Here is a 20229-nt window from a genome sequence, read left to right on the forward strand (position 1 = left end):
TTTCAATGAATGCATGAATTTCCTAAATACACAAATTGTCTTCCAACACCATGGTATAAAAAAGTCCATCTTTCTATAGGCAAGTTACTGAAGTACATGAAGAAATCCTTCAATGATCTTATATTCAGAAAGAGCTGAAACTGTGTACAGAGTAGTAAGGAAAGCTGTTACTCTTCCATGTTAAATCTATGTATGGATCTTCACTGTGCATTTGTGTTATGCAGAGGAAAACTTATACTGAAATGGGACTTCTGGCAAAACATAAAGATGTATCTGAAGGGTAAGAAGGAGCTTGTGTTCATGCTGACCTTCGGCATGTATCTGGCCATGTGGGTGCTAGAACAAATATCATGGATAGAGTGTGTAATCGTGACACCCTCCTATAGATGACAATCCACTTTTGTGGTGTTGTCTCTAGAGCCCAGACTTGAGCTGGAGATAGGCTGAAACAGCTGAGCTGACTTAAAAGTCTTCTGTTGGGAGAAATAAGGACATGCCATTCTAGGTCAGGGAGCTGCCGACACAGTTGAAAGGTAAGGTATGAGATTCCAGGTGCACTAGGAGAAAAGTGCATGCAGTGTGGCTCAAGAATGTTCATGAGGGACAGAGGAAGAGGACAGAGGACAGTCAAGGGCAGTCAAGGGGTTGTATAGACCCCACTCTCAAAGACAGAGCATACTAAATCTGTAAATCTAGATAATAAGCTGCAAGAGCTCTTCTACTTTCTCCTTTTTAAATGTGATTTACTATCTTTTCAATTCTTTTTGAGCTCTGGAAGTTGGTGTGAAAAATTGGAATGACATTTGTGTCTTTATAGGCACTGAAGCACTTCTAAAATGCAAATCATCGCTGAAGTTAAATTCTTTTATGGGATTTGTGAAAAAAAGCCAAAAGTTGATTAAATGTTGAGTCTTGGGTGGTATTTAATTGGTGGCCATTGGGTTAGGAAATAGACTTACAATACTTTTGTATAGTACAAATGGAATACAGGCTGCAGACAATGAATGCTAATAAAGCAACGGGCACTCGAAATATGGGCAATAGCAGTCTGTTTAGGGGAAGAGACAGGAAGCTAAAAGTGAAAAATAACTCTTTCTCTGTAAGAAATATGATTTCTTGTCTGCCCTTGTGCTGTGATCTGTAAAGTACTCCCATGCAAAACTTTGGGTTTTTGTTTGTGGTAAATATAAAAGGGGGCACATTAGCCTCCTCAAAACTGAGGTGGGGAAGCTGTACACTGCAGTGAAAACAGCTAGGACAATAGTTTGGCCTCAGGTCATGGATAAAAAGTTTTTATAACATTGGTGGCAAACTGATTTAGGAGTTCACAATCTGCTCCATGTTGCTGTAACTGCTTACCTTGCACTCAGTTGTCTTTAAAAAAAAAAAAAAATCTTTTTGTGATTCTTCCCACAAATAAATCTAAACAAACAAACAAACAAAACTGAATTAAAGAAGCAAGTTTAAAAATCCTACATAAAAAACCAGATTATTCTTTAAATGAACTATTTTTAACCCAGATTGTTTGTTTGTTTTGGTTTAGTTCTTTCTCTCTCTCTTTTTTTATTTTTTATTTTTTACCTCATGCTCCAGTGATGAGTTCTACCAGGAATTGCAGGCGTGAGAAGGACAGCACAGATGAGACAATTCATGACAACAGCATGGTTTTGTGGAATCCTAGTCTCAGGTGCCTTTGAGCCCCAAGTGAGCATACATTGTAGTGGTCGCTTTTTTCACACATGACAGTGTGCTACTCCAGCTTGTCAGAGTTTCAGCTTATGGCCAGAAGGCAAGTCAGTCCTTAGAGTTTCTCAAATCTCATTGCCCTGTAGGTCTGTTAGCTGAAATTACAGCATAATTAGTTCCAGGAAGGGCTCATACTACATTTGTGCCTATTAAGCAAAATTTCAACCTTGCAAAAGTTGACAGGAATGCTAGCCTTGCCGTTTAATGGAAATGAATTTTCATGCATTGTATTTAAAAAAGTAGTGGAGAGGGTGTTGAAAACAGCACTATAGGTAACAATGGTGATGCAAACTGTCCAGATGAGCATAGGAGAAGCTGCGTGAAAGTTTATGTAGTGGAGGACAGAGGCCTTGACAGAAAAGAAGGGAACATTTCAAGCTGTTGTCTCTTCGTGTTGTAGAATACACTGCTCCTTCAGATCACTTCATTTCTAAAAACATACAGGTTAGTGCAGAGCCAGCAGTAATCTCAAAAAGAGTAAAATCTCTTTCCTGGGCTACTCTTTCTGCTTGTAGCAGCTCTTGGGCTTCTCATGGCTCAGTGTTAGATGGGAAAATAAGGAGAGATCCAACTTTAAAAAAGAGGATGATGAAGGGCAGTAAAGAGAAAAAGGGAGAAAGAATAGGTAGTATTTATCTGTTACAGTGACATTTCCAGTCTTTCCCTAGATAATTAATTTTTCCATTAGTGAAAATGGTTATTCTGACTGGAAGAATAAATACAGACTGCTTTTTTAAGAAGCTCAAAAATAGGAAATGAGCAGGCAACACTTTTAAGAGAATTGAATCACTTCAAAGTGTACATTCAAAGCCTGCTGGCAAATTTCTCGGGTGGCTGACTAAACATGGCAAAAAAAAGCACATTTGTGGAGGTGTGGTTTAGTAGACCACTTCTCTGTACTAACTGGTGTTTGTATGTTTGACACTTCAAAGGTGATGAATTAGAAATATCAAGCATCATTAAAATCAATGGGAGTTTGCTCTTGACCCTACTGAGGCCAGAATTTTACCCATTATCGCTGATCTCTTTGTTCTTCTATGTTGTCACTTTGGTCTGCAGCTGTGAAACTTTCACTAGCTTATGTGTTATCTCCTATGTAGAATTGTAATCAGAACAGGATTGGCTTCCAGGGGAGCTATTCTGTACTCACCATATTACTATCAGGCTAAATTAACCTTAATGTGCTGACTTTACACTACTTTGAAAAGTCCTGTCACTAAGCATTTTTCCTACTATAGTAAATGTAGATGACAAATTTCTTGATATACTTCTTACCAATCTTAAAATACAACTTTTGATACTTCCGCATATGTTGTCACCTGTAGATTTGACAAGTCTTTATGTGATAGGGTCAGTGTAAGCATTAAATAAGAATGTCTAAGTGCTTCACTTGTTATAGAGCTGCAAGAATCCTGTGGACAAGTAGCTATTTTAATGGAACTGACTACAAAAGGGCCTAGGGCACCCAAAACATAAATGGATGATTTTTTTTGAAGACCTCTTGCATTATTCTAAATGAAATCAAGCTTTCTCTGGAAAGATGTTAGCTCTTGAAAGCGAACAAGAACAACCAAATAAAACAACAACAAAAACACAAACAAACCCTACTGTCATTTCAGTCCAATCAACCTAAATCTCAATAGTTAACAAAGAAAAAAAAAGTTCCAGTCTCTTTTAGGACACAAGATCCGTTTCCTGAACAGGTCTCTTCCCAGAAAGCACTTTCTTTCAGTTCACATTTCCTCTGGAAAACATCAGTAGATGTTCCCACATCAGATGAACATCTATAGATATTTCCATATTTACTTGTAGCTTTCTTTTGTCCAGGAGGAAAACCATTAATATAGCATATTGGAGATGGAAAACATAATGCATAATTTGTTAATGGGAGAATATATTTTCATTGCATGTGAGAAAATTCATTGATTATGTGCAATGATAAAGATGCAGTTTTTTTTAAGCCCTCTTTCTGTCTGTAGTGCTAAGTTCTGATTTAAGTAGGAAATGTAGTAGCTCAAAGTCTTCCCATATTAGCCTCTTAGTGAACCAATGCAATCAAACGTGAAATGGAAAATGAGAAAAGTAATTAATATTACCAATGGCATTTGTTTAAATGTTGCTTTTCAAAAGCACTTTAATTACAATATGCTTTTCATGTTGGTTGAGTTCATTTATATAGGGAATACAGTCATTAATTATCATAATTAAGACACCTGAATTCATCCTGACTGGCATTTCTTCCACCCTGAGTTGTATCGTTGTTTTATCTCTGACAGTTAGGTTTTCAATCAGATGTTATCTACTTTTTCCTAATCATTAAGAAATGCTTTACTAATTAGCACATGAAATTCATCCTACATCAGACTGAATTGAATCAAGGTCTATTATCTTGAACAGTAAGACACTTCAGAATTTATAGTAATAGGGCATGAATATGTGATACAGTTCATACACATTTCATGAACCTCCACGTTACCGTTATTTTTTTCAAGACTCTGCAATTAGTTATGCCATTTTCAGGTCACTTAATTGTTGCACACTGTGTAAGAGTCTGTTAGATTACAATGCTCTAAAATCATGAGTTAACTCTTCCTATATGATTTACTGAGATGTTTCTGTTTCCAAAAGAAGCTCCATTTCTGAAATACTCATGTCCCGAGAAACAAGCTGCCAGATCCAAAACTCCTTCTGTGAATATTATTTCCTAGAAAAAGAGGACATATTTTCAACTATTATACCAATTTTAATTCCTTCAAATGAATAGTAACCACAGTAAACAGAAGTTCTTCCCTTATCCACAGGACATACAGCAATCGTGCTGAAAATTTAGCCATGCTTATTGACCTGCCACTGAAGATACTGTCATCATAGATGGAATGGGAGTTGTTCTGTGTCCATATTCAACAGATGAGCCTTTACTAAGAATAAAAACATAGGTACTTTGCAACATCATGTCTTCTATCTTTATTTTAGCAATTGCACACAGTAGTTCTAGCATTTATTTGCTCTGGAGAAAGTTCAACAGTAACTTTATCTCTTTTTAACCAGTTTGCGACCAATCTAAACCTGTTGAAGAAGTTCTAATCCTATTGCTAGTCAGCTGTCCTCCATGCAAGGAGGACTCCTCTGTTCTCCATGGCACAGTTCTGTAGTCATGTACAGTTTTAGTTTGCCTTGATTAAGTAAGGAAAAAGATGTTAGTTTTTATTCATACTGCAAAACTGTCAGAACGGATGGAGTTGTATGTTGTGAAACCCAGGCTATATTACTGCACAGAGAGGTTAAAATGATACTGTACAATATTAAGACTTCTCATTTATGTAATAAACCTTACAGGATTACAGTCTTTATATTTGTATACTTCTCACAAATTTCAGACAAACTCTGGATTTATTTTAAATACATAAGCTTCTGTCAGCTTGCAAACGTCTACACTTTCATGGTTCTAAAAAGTGCAAATTTCTCATGTAGGCAAAAGAAAAACAGAGAAACTTTTTGATCACTAAAAAGTAGGATGATGCATTATAAATACTGTATATTAAGACATTCTCACAAGGCCTTGTTTAGGTACACAAACCATAACAGCAGGTGGAAACCCTGACCTTGATTGAACTTCTTATGCAACTACCAAAGCACAATGAATGTAGGAGTCAATTTCTGTTATAATGAGGGATCACCACAGATAATTATTGTGGTGTTACATTAAGGAAAATACCAAGGGTCCAAGATCTAAACTGTATCTTTTTAGACAGGAGTGCACTTCTGTTTTGTGCATCTTAAGACTATTCATCAGTACATTATATCAAATCAATTATCTTAAAGTTGTGTTGACATTGGAGCAATGTATTTATGACTCCTAGGGGCTACTGGAGAAAAATCATCTCTTTTTCTATGTAATTTTTTACTGCAGGTTTATGAATGAAAGGGCTTAAACCTCTGAGTTAAACAGGAAGTAGCTTGTAACAGAACACTACCCCAGGGGAACTCCTAGCTTTAGAAGCCATTTCCCAGCTTGCTGTCTTGGAGCCTGAATTTCTTGACCTTAAGGATAAACTGTAATGGGCTTCTGTTTTCCAGGGATAGAACTGTCAAGCTTTAGTGCTTCTATAATTCAGTTAAATTTAAAAGCTGAATAAGTGGCCAGAGTTATATATGTGTTGACTCTTTAAAACCTCATTATCTTCAAGATAATTCATCAATGAATTGCTCAGAATATCAGAGTCCCTGTGATTGCCAGTATACAGTATCTACCAGCCCTAGTTATATCCTTGAAAATTTTGTTTGTTTGTTTTTTTAAGTTCAGTGAACTGGCTCTTATTAGGTCTTGTTAGCACTTGTAGGATTGCTCCCATGAAGGTGAGTTTGCAGAATAATTTCCTTAGCTTTTGTCCTGTAATTTCAGATAAATAGTTGCTGTAGTTGCTTAGAATGTGTTCTTTTGGGTCTTCCTTCTGTAATAAATGGTAGTTCATGCTGTATTTTATATTAAACATTCTGTTAGAAGTGTGTCAACTATTCAGATAAGAAATTACCTCTTCCTTATTTTCCGGTTTTAACACAGAGGGTTGGTGTTCCAGCTTATATGAAGCATATTCAGTGAAGAGTAGGCAAAATACCTCAATCAAAATAGCCAGACTGCTGAAAATGAATGATTACTCCAGGGGAAAGAATGTAGGGAGAGAGAAGAGCTGCATCATACAATTCAATAGAAAATAATGTTAGTAGGGAAGCAGGAGAGTAGCATATGATTTCCTTCGACATCCACACTGAGCAAGTATATTTTTGTAGTTCATCAGTTTTCTTTGGTTGGTGTGTTCAGCTACAGCTCATCTCCCTGAGGGATTTTTATTAGTAATGGAGGAGACTTCAACTGAAAATGGAGTAGCCTGAAATTTGACAAGTAAGAAAAATATTTACATTTTTATCTAAATGAAAAAAAAAAAGAAAAAAAAAGAAAAAAAAAGGTAAACATGTATTTCAGCAGTCTCAAAAGGTTACTACTATGCCATTTATGGAAAACAGTGTAATTATGACACATAATTAATTTGTTAATTACAGAGCTATTTATTATTTTCATTTGGGAAATCATACCATAAATAGTTCACGAATGTATTTTTACTGATAGATTCTGAAAGGAGATAAATAATGTTCTTTCAATTCGTGATCATACATAATATGAAAGAAAGCACGGCCATGGTGTTGCACTGCAACTAGAAATCAGGAAATCTGGCTTTGTAAGAGGCTGGTTATATGCTTTTGTGGCTGAAGACTAATGGTCCTAGAAGTCAAAGATAAAGTTTATAGATAATTATGTATGAAGTTGCGACACTAAAATACACTTGATCCTCGACCAAGTACTCTGTGACTCACAAGCACTTTCACACAAAGGCTGTGTATAAAATTCATTCATTCATTTCTGCTATTCAGTGAGCATTTCCAAGAGCATAACTGGTTTTAGGGTTTTCCCAGCAACAAGAATGTTATTAGAGTTGCTAATATTTCTAAAAAGTAAATAGTTGTTGTGCTAGTACGTGCTATTCCTTTTCCCATCATCTACCTATGCACCTTTGTTTCATCTTCCTGTTGTCTGTTATTTGCAGTTAGCCTTTTGCTTTCTGTGATTGGTCTGCCTCCTGGCTCACACCAAAATTCTCATTTTGCAAAAGAGTGTCTTGTAAACTTGTGTATTTTGCTTTTAAAGCTGAATGTTGGAAGCCAATATATTCCAAATGACAACCAAGTAGAAATATGTTTTCCAAAATACTACAGGTTCCCACACAGGAAGAGAGATAGAAGTGCATTGTGCGATATGCAGCACAAAGAATGTGCCTGACAGTGAAGGATGATAGCATCTGGCTTGTGAACTGCAATACCATGCACAAAATTGGCATTGTTTCCAAGTCAAAACTTTCTATGGGAGGAGAAAGTTTTTTGTTGTTGTTTAACAGCTCTACCTCAGCAGCACCGAGAATTGGTAACATGTGACAAACGGTTTCATAGGGACTAGCTAAGCTAGAAAGTGAGAAGGAAGACAGAGAGCACACTATCATTTTCCATAGCATTCTTTTATTTCTCTCCTTCCCAGGAGCATATGCAGCCCCAGTGTTGATTCAGGGGGATGAACACACCCCATCGTGTCGCATCATGTTTCCGTATATCATGGCTGTAGGCTGGGAGAGCCTGCACTGTCTGGGGGCATGTATTTGCCACGCATAGTCAGGAAAACAGAGGACTTGCAGCACTGAGCTGGTTACATGTGAAATTCTTATTACAGCAAAGGGAGTGGGAGTTGAAAGTAAAGTGTTAGTCTGACACTCTCTGCTGAATCCACACTGTGACTTCAACCCATCTGCAGGGAGCAGCTCAGACAGGAGCTGACCTGGAATAGCAGTTGCAGATTGGCCTTACTATAGGTAGCTTATCTGTGGTCAGTCATGACTTTTTCTATTTCTCATTGCTGACAATTCCCTCGAGACAGATGTTTCAGTTTGTGATCATAACTCAGTTCCTGCAGGATGATCTATCGTGAGTTTCCCCACTGTGATCTTTCCCAGAGAGGATGAAGCATCAAACCACTAATGTCTTCTACCATTGGAGGCCGATGTCTTAGAGCTGTGGCACTGCGTTTGTGCAATCATTTTAGAAGGTTGATCTTCCTACTGTCTACCATCTCTAGGTGAATGCATGACTTAGTTTTCTGGGCTGTCTTTCAGACTTCATGAGCTAAAGTTCATTTTAAGAGAAGGGAAATGCAGAAAAACATTAAATGTCCTTGTCTAGGAACACATAGACTTTTGATATAGAACAGTAACTTGGAGGATAGATGACTAAAACTTCAAATATAACAGATCCTAAATTAAAGTTATTTTGTTCTACAATCACAAGATGTTTACGTCTGAAAACAGTCTTCCAAGATGAAGAGACTGAAAAAGTAAATTGCTGATGCCCCAGTATTTCACTGCTTTCTTTCTCAGCATTTTTGTTTCCACCCAAGTTTCAAATGTATACCATCTTCATTTTCTTGCAAGTAGTACTTTTTGTTTTTGAAATAAAAAAGAGAGGGTTGTATAATTTTCATGTATTCCCTCTCTTTCTGTCTTTATTTTCCAGCAGTCTGTCTGTCCCAAAATCTCTGCTAGTTGTGTTTATAAAGCAACCCACACATTTTCCTATTTCCACTCTCCAGGATAACAGTTTTTTGACCAATACATTGTAATATTAAAGAACAAGAAAACATCTAAGAATTCATCTTATTTTCACCTTTTGATGTTCTCAACTGTCTTTTTTTTCTGAAATCTGATGGGTTGCAAGACAAGATTTTAAGTATTTACAACCACCTCTAATAAACTGCTTCATGGATATTTATGAGGAGCTGTTTTAGTGGCCTGTATTATAATATTAATCAAAATCAAGGCTGCTGCTTGGAAACACTCCAGGAGTTAGATCTTTACTGAAATCTTTCCAGGTATCTGTATTTTCCCCACGCCTTTTGTTTTTTGTTGTTGTTAATCTCCAGTTAAGTTATTTATCAGATGATATTTGAATACGTATGAATGCAGTTTTGACAGAAAGTCAGAGAATCGTAAAATTAATCCTTGTTTTAATGTTTATTCAACACTTTTGTATTTGTTTTCTGTTTATATTTAAAGGAAAGTAGTAATGTTAGCAGGAAAGGATACAAGGTACCCTGCTGTGCCAGTAAAATTGCATTGTACAAGTTTATGGCTTACAACTAGAAATGTCTTAGCATGTTCTGAAGACCCATGTATGAAGCTTTGATGTAATTTTCCTGTCCATCACTTAGAGGTCTAAGTGAATCCAGGAGGACAACATGTATATTTTCAAGTACCCACTTTGGGTTGGGGATTATTTTCTCTGGATGCTCAACTTGAGATCCTTAAGTCTTAATTTTCAGCAACATGTAAGTCAGACAGTCAGTGTGCTGAATGATTCAAACCTCCAAGATAGTAAATAAGATTGAGTGGGCATTTTTTTATATTTAGTGTTCAACTATTTTGTCAAGTTCACAGAGATAGGTTTTGCAGGCCAAACAGCCATTAAGCACACAAGAAACTGGATGTCCTTGATAACATATGTATTATTTCTGTGCTAAACACATTGCATCCTTCCTTTCTGGCATGTTCATTTACAAGTCATTCTGATGTGTTCAAACAGGTTGAAGACCAGAAGTGATTTCTATTATGTCTGGTTTGGGATTCAGTATTCAGGCAAAACATGCCTATCATTTTATATATCTCCAAGAATTATTTCAGAATTGCTGGAGACAAGACTAAACCAATTCTTAGTTCCCTGCCTTAATGCTATTATTTGCCACAAAATAATTGTTGTTGTATAAACCAACCATGAAAGCTCCATAATAAAATAAAAATCAGCAGTGATGTTGTATGAAAGACCAGTGATGTATGAAATACTTACACAAAACAGATCAAAACAAAGTAAATTCAAAGAATAAAAGAAAATTATGAAATATTTCCTTTCAAAATATTATTTCAACTATAACGATCAGAGATATTACCTGTAGCATGTCATATGAAACCTGTATAATTTTTACTGCTTTTCCCATTGCACTTATACTGCAGTCATTGTGTTAAGTGAAGCTATAGTTCGTAGAGATTATTGAGAGTTAGTGCTGATCATTTCTAATTAAAACATCTCTTGTATGTTTTATTTTTATATAGTATTACTAGTGAGCTTTGCTGTAACAAAGATACTTTGCTACTCAAGTGTGAAATTCACCAAATTTGTGTGGATGAGTGTAGATTCATAAAATACCAAGATTAAACCTCTGTGCATCATGTTAGAACCATCTGCTTGCTCCATCCAATAAGCTGTAACAGCTGATCTATCTGATCACACAGAGACTTCCTCTATTCTTACTGCAATGTTTTCTTAGAATCTAATACTGTAACATTTGGTCAATACCTTTAGGGAGTATCATGGCAAATGTATCTGAGGGGAGATGACAAAGTCTGAGAAATAATAAATGTTGATGTTCAGACAGACTTACAAGAGTGTTAGGAGTTGTCATAGTCACTCTCCATCCCTTATAAAGCTTCACTTAGTTCTTCCATATTGAATTTAACTCGAAGAGCCGAATTCTCCACTCCATTGCACTATTTTGATGCCAGCATAATTCCATTGACTCTCATAGAAATACAAGTTTCAAATTCATGAAATAAAATGGTCATCATGCCTGAACTCATAAGAGCAATGCTTAATCCACTGTTGCTCTATTTGTTAGCTATTCTGGAGAGCAGTATCATTTTGGGACAAGTCACTTAACAGGCCATCGGTCCCTTCTGCAGCAACATCCTGAAACTGTGGGCTATAACAGAGCAAGTTGTTAAAAATCAGGTATAAGAGGAGGACTCTAAAAGACCAGACAGAGACTGGATGAAAGCTCAGTAGGGAAACAAAACAAAACAAACAAACAAACAAACAACAACAAAACAAAAAAAAACACACGTATTTATTTATCAAAACCTCAGAGGTTTTTTATTGTTGAAATCAACAGTGACACTGTGGCAGTGTGAAATCAAGTCTGACTCAATCTAGGGGTTGAGGAAGAGGTTATGGAAGTTGCCTTTAAGAGACTATGGAAGCAAACAGGATACACTTGAGTGCAGGAAGGAGGAATGTGCAGGGGCATGTATTTTACATCAGCAGCCTAAGTTCCCAGGAGTGTGAGCTTTAGACCATTACACTTACGTGGAGATATCAGGCATAGATCTTGTGGACAGAGATGCTCCATTTTGTGCTCTAGATCATCTGTACTAGAGTGACATGATTATTTGAGAGGCAGGCAAAACAACTGTGGCTTCCACTCTGCAGAAAATGTCTGGAAAGGTTAGTTTTGTCCAGTCAAATCCTTCTCTACATATAATGCTTCGCCTCTGTGGTACTGAAATGGGACTGGCATTCTTGTGCAGATCCTCTGCAGTGGTCTGAATTTCATCCTAATAGGATGAATGAATAATTAATTTAATTTAATTTAATTTTATTTTATTTTATTTTTTTCCCTTTGCCTACATTTCCCACACCACAAGTTTGCAGAGGGAGTGCAAACACACTATTGTCAGCAAGGCTATGTGCAGAAATCTGCTCTGATTGACTGAGAGAGTATCAGCCTTGATGTATTCTTGCAATATTTTTCAGCAACAGAGAAAAAGAGAAGTATGTATTACATCAGTCCAATTAACAGGGCAAAAAGACAAATACATTAGAAATGTCAGTTCATTCTGCAGACACAATTCTTGCCCTAGTCAAAAGGAGGGAGTGCGGTGGGCCATTATACCGATTATTGGTTTGCAATACTTGTGCTCTTTTGAGACGGTTTTGCTGTTTTGCTATGCTCAACTGCTGTGTTCAGTTCCAGTGGTACACAGTTCTAGATGGCGTGCTGTAGGGAGCAAGCAGAGAAAAGGCTGTATGCCTGAATTAAAACAGCAGCCAGTAAAATCTATTGTATTTCATACCTTTAAATAATTCTGATTTGTAATTACGGAATTTCTTTCATCCAGTGTACCAAAGTGCTTTGAGAACAGTTAACACAGCTTTTACCACTTTATGAAGCAACTACACAGCATAGGTATTGCTTATGAAACATGATATTGGCTCTTGAAAATTTTCCTCAGGTACACTTAAGCTGACAGCCTAGCAGTCAGTGCCAAAGAGGTACATAGCCTATGTTCACATTTCCCTGATGCCAAGGAGATGAGGCAGTGCTGGGTGAACTAAGCCCAGCTGCACTTTGAGACTTCTGTGTAAACTGGGTAAGAAATCCCGAGCATAAGCTACATATTCATACTGCTTTCTCTACTTGCAAGTACAAACGATAGAACGTATCTGATTCCATTCCAGGGATATCCAGATTGATACTCACCTCTTTGTGACAGGATGAGTGCTACTGCAATTTATGTCCCCTGTGGACCTGCCAGCCCTTCAGGATGTAGCCTGGACATCACAAAAACCAGCTAGATTTTTAAGCAGAGACATTGCCATCTCAGGCTGCCTCTCACTAATCACAGCACGAAACACTCTAAAAGCAAAATCCTGGTAAAGTACAGTTCAGGCAACAGGGGGTTGGTTCTTAACCTCCTCCTTGCTCTTCTGACCCAGAAGGATGTTTAATGGGAGAGGGCTTTGGGAGGGATCTCCTGCTGAAGATGAAGCTGCTCATGCACTTCTCAAGCTAATTTACCCTTCACTTTTGACTGAGATACCAATAGTCTAAAGATTGCACTAACTTGTGTTAATGTGCAGAGCACATTCACCCTACATTCAGAAGCTAGCTGCCATGGCCAATTCCCCTAAAAGCCATTTGGAAATTCAGCTTTTTTCTTAAACACACTGCAACAATATCAACCTTCTGTGCAGTATCAGCCTGATGCTAAAGGGGTGCTTTTTATCTTTGATGAGCCTTTAAAAACAGGTGCTCACCCCAGGAGTTTAAGATACCCTGAGGGTTAGATTTAAGTCTAACAGTTAGAGTTAAGAAACTCCTCCTCAAAGGAGGATCTGCATCTTTAAAGTAGACCTATTGTGTCTCAACATTGTAGATAAGCTTCAGTCAGTATAAGAACAGGGGAAGTTTCACTCCAGTAATAGCAATACAATTTGAAATGCTGGCAGCCAATAAGTGCAGGTGAGGATAAAGGCATGTCTGCATCACTCAGTTGAATTACATTTTGAACATATTTTTCTTTGTTGGAAAATCCTGCAAATATATGCACCCTTCTGCTTTGCAATCACATTGTTACTGCTAGCATGCTTAATTATATACTTTCCATAAAATCCTCAGTTTTAGTATTCTTTAGAAGCGTATTTTACCCCTTCTTACCAAAAAATAATAATAATAAAAAAATCCTAAGTATCTGTCCAGATCCAACTCCAGATACCTGTTTACACTGAAAATGCAAATGAAAATGTTTTTTTCTTTTCGACGAAGAAACCTCTATACCCCAAGATTATGCAAAATCTTGTCCTTATATCATGCTAACTGTATCTTCTGCTTTCTGAAAAATCGTTCCTACACAATCCAGTCAAGAAGTCTTTCCGTAATTCAGTCAAAACAAATGCTGTAGTTGAGAAAGAGATCTACATGAGGAGCAATCTCACACCTTCTTATATAGACTGTTCATGTGTCAGTCATAGAGGTAGAAAATAATGTGACCAGCTTTCATTTACACAACCTGAGGTCCCTTTCAGCCTACATTATTCTAGGATTGAGTGACACTAGGTGTCTTTAATTTCAGTTATTTGCACTGAGTTTGGTTTAACTCTTTGATAATGGGTCTCTGTTCAAACACAGCAGTTTTGTCTCTTTTGAGTCTGAAGGTGCAAGTACCATCCAAGTTTCAGTTGAACACATTTGATTACACACTTTCATAAAGCTGGTGTTGTCCTATACTAAAGTTAAATAACTACATTGATTTTCACTAGGCATCTAGAGACTAACTCTTAAGGAATATATGTGGTAATTGATTTGTATGCTAGAGTTGCTGAAGGATTTATTTTCAAAATGAGATTTTGAGGTAGGTTATTTTTTGTTAATTAAATGTATTTAAAAGGATTTATGTTATCTTCTTGTTCATATAAACTGAATTTTCAAGGACTTCTATTAAAAGAATATTGTGGATCCTCTGCCGTAAACAACCCTTCGTGTGAGATTATATAGTATTCTGCTCCCCTTCTTCTCCTCATTGCTTGGTCATTGTCTTTTACCACTTCTTCTTGCCCCTTCTGCAGTCCAGTCAGCAAGCTATGGCTGATCGCCCATTCTAAGAGGTATGTGTGTCAGATGTAGTTGATTTGTCTGATGACCAGCTGCATCTACCATGTGGACTCCAGAGTTTCAGAAAGGCTGCAGCTGATTGAGTGCTTGCCTTTGCCCAGCTCCATCCTTGCTTTTGGCATGTGTCCCAGTGAGAGGGAAGGGAGGAAGCTCTCCAGGGTCAAGTAGAAATTGCAGATGTGTAACCAAACAGCCTGCTCATTCACAGCAGAGCTGTACTGGGCATCCTTGGGCTGAATGCTAAAATAAAATCTAATCATGTGGGACAGGATTTTCAGAGAAATTTGTTTCTAATTAGTGATCTGTCAGGTGATTTGGATTTATTTTTAAGCGATGAGGTCATAAAGGCTCACAGTGCAAAAAATCAGCCTGTTTTCATGGGCAGACTTAAGAACCCAAATACGTAAGCCTTAACAATGTTGCAAAGCATCTGAGAAACATAACAGCATCTTTAAATTCTTAATATTGTTCTGATACTTAGTTCTTGTGGATATCAGTTGTATGTAAATATGGCTGTCAGAACTGTAGCTCCATACTTTCTGTGATGGCCTTCCTATACTTATCAGGTACTTTTGTGGTGGTTTCAGGAGATGACAGCACAGGAAAGGAATGATATCTAATATTGCTTTGTAAACTGGGATACTGTTTGAAATATCTGAGTTCCTGCCCCTAATTTAGCAGACTCTGTAAGACTTTGCAGTGGTAATTCAATCTTGTTGAGCTTCTGTCACTCACCTACAGTGGAAGCAAACAGCACTTATCTGTCTTGGAGGGTGGTAGGAGGATACGTATGAAAAGCAGTAATAGTGAAAGAATAAACCAGGTAATACAAATACATGATGGGGAAAGAAAAAAAAAAAGACATTCACCTGATTTTGAACTGGATTTGCATGGGGCCAACAAGCACTGACATATTTAGGAATCTCTTCAGGGAGTGACTTTAAAGATTGTCACCTTCAACTGATATACACTAAGTAGGGATGTGTTACAAGGATACTTGACATTTATTGAGACAATTATTTAGTCATCAAAACATCTACATACTTCTGCAAGGTAATCAACCCTTACCTTACTCAGGGGGCTGTGCAGACATACACATCACTTGCCTCTGGCCTCAAAGAGAATCTGTGACAAATCCCAATTTACAGTCCACAAGAGGGTTCCTGGCCCCCCATGCTGTGTTTAGACTATTGATGACATCAGTCATAGTGAAAGCACAGTGCAGATGTCAAACCCCCTATGTACTGCTGTTTTTTAAAGATAGCCAACACCAAGTCACAAGTACTTGAGTTTCTTTGCAGGAAGAAAGAGGTGTAGTCTGTATTCTGTCACTGGTGAAGAAAAATGCAGTGCATTTATCACAGCAAAAAGGTGTAGACTTAAGATTTAGGCTTCTCACCATGTATAAAGAGTTGATGTATGTTATTGGAAACTACTCTTCTAGGCTGTATTTCATTTAAGCTTTTAGAGCCATCTAAATCAACTTCTTTAGCTTTAGGAAGATAAAGATTGTAAAACAAATTATCTGAGCATCAGGAGACCCACTATGTTGATTTATAACTGCTACATACAGTAAGTATATAATTCACTTATAAATCACCATGCTGATGCATATTTTCAGAATTATCTGGATATTTGGTTAGTGTAAGTTCAAATAAAATAATATGAGCATGTGTTTACCTTTTGTAAGGCAAGAAAGAACCACAGGCAAACAAAAGCATTAAAAGATGATTAAAGGTGCTAGGAATGCAAGGCTGTTTTTCTTATGTTGTCAGTGTTTAGAAAGTAAGCATCTGCCTGCTGAAACATTGTTCATAATAATATTACCTGTATAGATCAGGATGTCTTACTGAGAACTGAATACATTTGCTTTACCTTTATAAGGCTGCATTTGAGAATCAATTGGTTCTCAAGCTGACTGTAACTGGACATCTGGAATGAATTTCCTGACAACTCATTTTAGATGCATTAGCATGCATGAGAAGTGTTTCTTCGGAAATATTCTTCTGGTTATAAGTAGGAGCTATGGAGAAAGATAAAATGACTATTTGTCCTGGTTATTTAAATAGAAACTTTGCCTGAATTTTGGCTTTACTTTAGGTACTATACAGAATCCCTTGCTATGCTAATAAAAGATCAAAGGTCTGTCTCTAGGTGTAGAGGTCAGCTGGGCCAGAAATACCAACTTCTGTAGCCAGCAGAATGGCAGAGGATGATGTGGTAGAATCACAGCTTGGTTGACATTGATTCCCATAACATAAAGACAGCCTTTTACAGCTGATCAGGAGACATTTCTTGACTTCACTGCTCTGTTTTCAATACTCAGATGTCTTGGTGATCCTAACCCTCTTAAAAAAAAAAAAAAAAAAAAAGGAAGGGAGGGAAGGGTTGCTTCTCATTGTATTTGATCTTTCTTTCTAAAAGAAATTTATAGAAGTAAAGGAGAAGAGAGAAAACATATTCATTTTCTGACCAAGAAGAATTAGGTGATAGACTAAGCTGAAGCCATATTTAGTGATCTCTCCATTTTTAATGAAGTTGACTCATTAACAACTATTTACATTGTCTATGGAGCTGTTTGTCAATTTTCTTGTAGTTCTCTATTCATAGGGAAATGATGTATGTGTGTGATACTTTCATAGGGCTGACTGTCATGGTCTTTGCAACACTCTTGAAATAAGCCCTAACCATTGTCTTCATTACTAAGCTATCGTGCTAGGCAGCTGAAAGAGTAACTGAATTCTGCTGTGCCAAGAGCTCTTCTTTTAAACCAAAATATATATAAACTTCCTAATAAAGAAGGGTAAAGCTGTGCTTTAAGAGTTAACATCTGAGTATAGTAGGGTCTTCATATTGCCATGGCAACAGCTTAACATGATCAGTAAGTTGAGTGGACTATTTTGCTATGAGGTATCATTAAAAGAAAAATCATGCTGGCAAACACACATGTATCGTAGAATAAAATCTCTTCTCCACAGTTCTGAAAACAGCCAATTTCTTTGTTGCTCCATATTGATACATTGTTTTAAAATTGCCATTACATTAGAAATGGAAACAGTAATTTACATGGCTTTTAATTACAGTTTTTATGATTGCAGTGATGTAAATTTAAAGAACAGCAACTTTACAAAGAAGGTAATCTGACAGCTGCCACTAAACCTCTTATTTACAATATGTATCACCAAATACGTTCATTTTTTTGCAGTAGTTTTTTGTTGCTGCTGTGTTGCGTAGTTCTCTGTGGCAGTAGGAATGGGCTCAGCTGCCGTTTCAGTCATTTCTATTAAGAATATATTGATAGCAAGTGCACCAGCAGTGTCCAGCCTTTTCTGCCAAATCTATAATTTTTAAAAGGTCAAAGGACTACAATGAATGGGATGGGACAGATTTTCTGTTCCTCTTTGCTCCGTATGTGTCACTCATAGAGTGTCATGGGAACATAAGGCATCTATATTTTTTTTTCTGGAGGTTCTTGTTAATAATTATTATCTAAGTCCTATTGCACATTTTGGAAGCAAGGAGTGGGATTTGCTAGACTATGCTAACCTGTAGTTTTTCCTCTCTGGCATGTCACTCATTTGAACATGGTGTGGGTAGAGAGAACATCTGAAAGTTCTGGCCTATTTTATACTGTCAACTTCCATCCAAGTCCATCCTGTCAGAGTAGGGGATAAGAGAGGAATATTTACCCTTGGAGATGTTCAGAAATTGACTGTAGAAAGATCTGAGCAACCTGATCTACTTGGCCCTGCTTTGAGAGGGAGGCTGGATTTGAGACCTCCAGAGGTCCCTTTCAACAGAAATTCTTCTATAGCTGTGTTCAATTATCCCATTCATTCCTAGTTATTTCCCACACTTTTCATTTAAAAAATAAGAATGTATTACAAGATGGCTTGGGATGATTAAAAATCATATAAGGAAATAGAATCTGGAAGCAAGCTCTTTTGGTCATAAGAAAACATACCCAGTTGTGTTTTTGCCAGGCTAGGGCATGCATTAGTGCCAAGCTGTGCTGCACTAGCTAGAAGAAATGTCATGAGGCTGCAAGAGAGATAAATCAGTGCTGATACACAGGGCGGGAAGATGAAGACAGCAAGACTAGTTACAGCTTGAACCCTGCATGTCAGTCATGATGAAAGATTCTTCCAAATTTGTTTAAGCAGATGAAGAAATCATGCATGAAGATGTCAGTGTCTTTTACTGTAGAACATGAAAATCCATTTGTTTTAACCACCCTTTGCTTCACTTGAACATTTCAACAACAAACACTTCTTGGCAGACATATTTTGTTATTCATGTCACAGAGAAGACCTAACTGGACTTTCTAGGCACTAATGTCATATAAATAGTATTATAATGGAGCCCATTTAATACAAGACCCAGAATGTGGTAAATGTGGGAAGCTGTATTTGACAGAAATAAATAGTACTATTTTCACTGCCAGGAAGGAAATAGTGTGTCAATGGAATCCGTAAATCAGATTATGTCATTCTCACTTAATCAAATTTACCTTGACATGATTTTACTAAGTGTCACCCGTGTGTTACCTACTGTCAGCAGCTATTTGCATCCTTTTGCATAATAGTAATGTAGATGATGTATAGAACAGTGTTGTATCTTAGAGTAAAAATATATTTGTCACATATTATCACTGTCATATAGTACTTAATATCAGACCTATTTAAGTGAAAATCTTGATAAAAATGATGTTCAGATCAAGTTATCTCCTTTCTTTTCAGTCATATCATGGAGGAGTGAACAAGGAATTTGCTGTCTCTTCGTATAATACAACTGTTTGTGAAATAATGGCAAGTCCACTGGCGTTGGACATAGAGGATAGGATTGTCCAGTAAACAGAACACTGACCCAAACAGAATTCAGGTAATCTCAGTTTTGGCCTAAATTCTGCCATTGTCATAATGTGTGATAATAGTATAAGCAACTTCATTACCCTAAAATCATGTATCCCTTTCTGTAATTTATTTGTTTTATCCAGTTAGATTGTAGCTTCAAAGGGACAGGAACTTTCCTGTGGGTTTGTACGGTGGCAAGGACAGTAGCTGAGACTTAGTATAAGCTGAAGTATACTATTATACAAATAATAAGGAGCAGAAGTCTAAAAATATATAGACAGACTGATACTCTCCAATCCATCCAGGTCTTGTCAGCAAGTATCCAGGGTCTTTGCCGAGTTCTTCAAAAGTAAAAATGTTAGATAACTATATTTTATTTGGCTTAAGGCTGTCTGAACCTCCAAGACTGTGCTTTGTTGATTTGAGCTGATTTTATTTTCTAAATAGGGACTGATTATTTTTCCCTTTTTAAAAAATCCAGTGCATGTCATAAATATTTCAGTTTCCAAGCTAAATTTTAATGTCTTTTTTTTTAAAAAAATGTACACTTACCTCAGGTCTATAAAAATGTTTTATGTAGACCGTCATCTAAGGGACACATTGCTTCTTGTAAGAAAATAAATAAAAAAAAAAAAAAAAAAAGGAGGCAATAAGTTGCAAATCCCAAAGCAGCTAAGTGAGAGTGGAAGAAAGTACCTTGGGTTTGCAGAAACTGTAAATTGTGGTTTAGTGATCCCACTGGAGCCTAAGGGCAATGAAAAGAAAAATTGGTGTTAAAAATAATCAGAGAAAAAGAATACAAATAGTTGAGGGGAC

This window comes from Cygnus atratus, chromosome 12 (genome assembly GCF_013377495.2).
Source record: "Cygnus atratus isolate AKBS03 ecotype Queensland, Australia chromosome 12, CAtr_DNAZoo_HiC_assembly, whole genome shotgun sequence".
Lineage (NCBI taxonomy): Eukaryota > Metazoa > Chordata > Aves > Anseriformes > Anatidae > Cygnus > Cygnus atratus.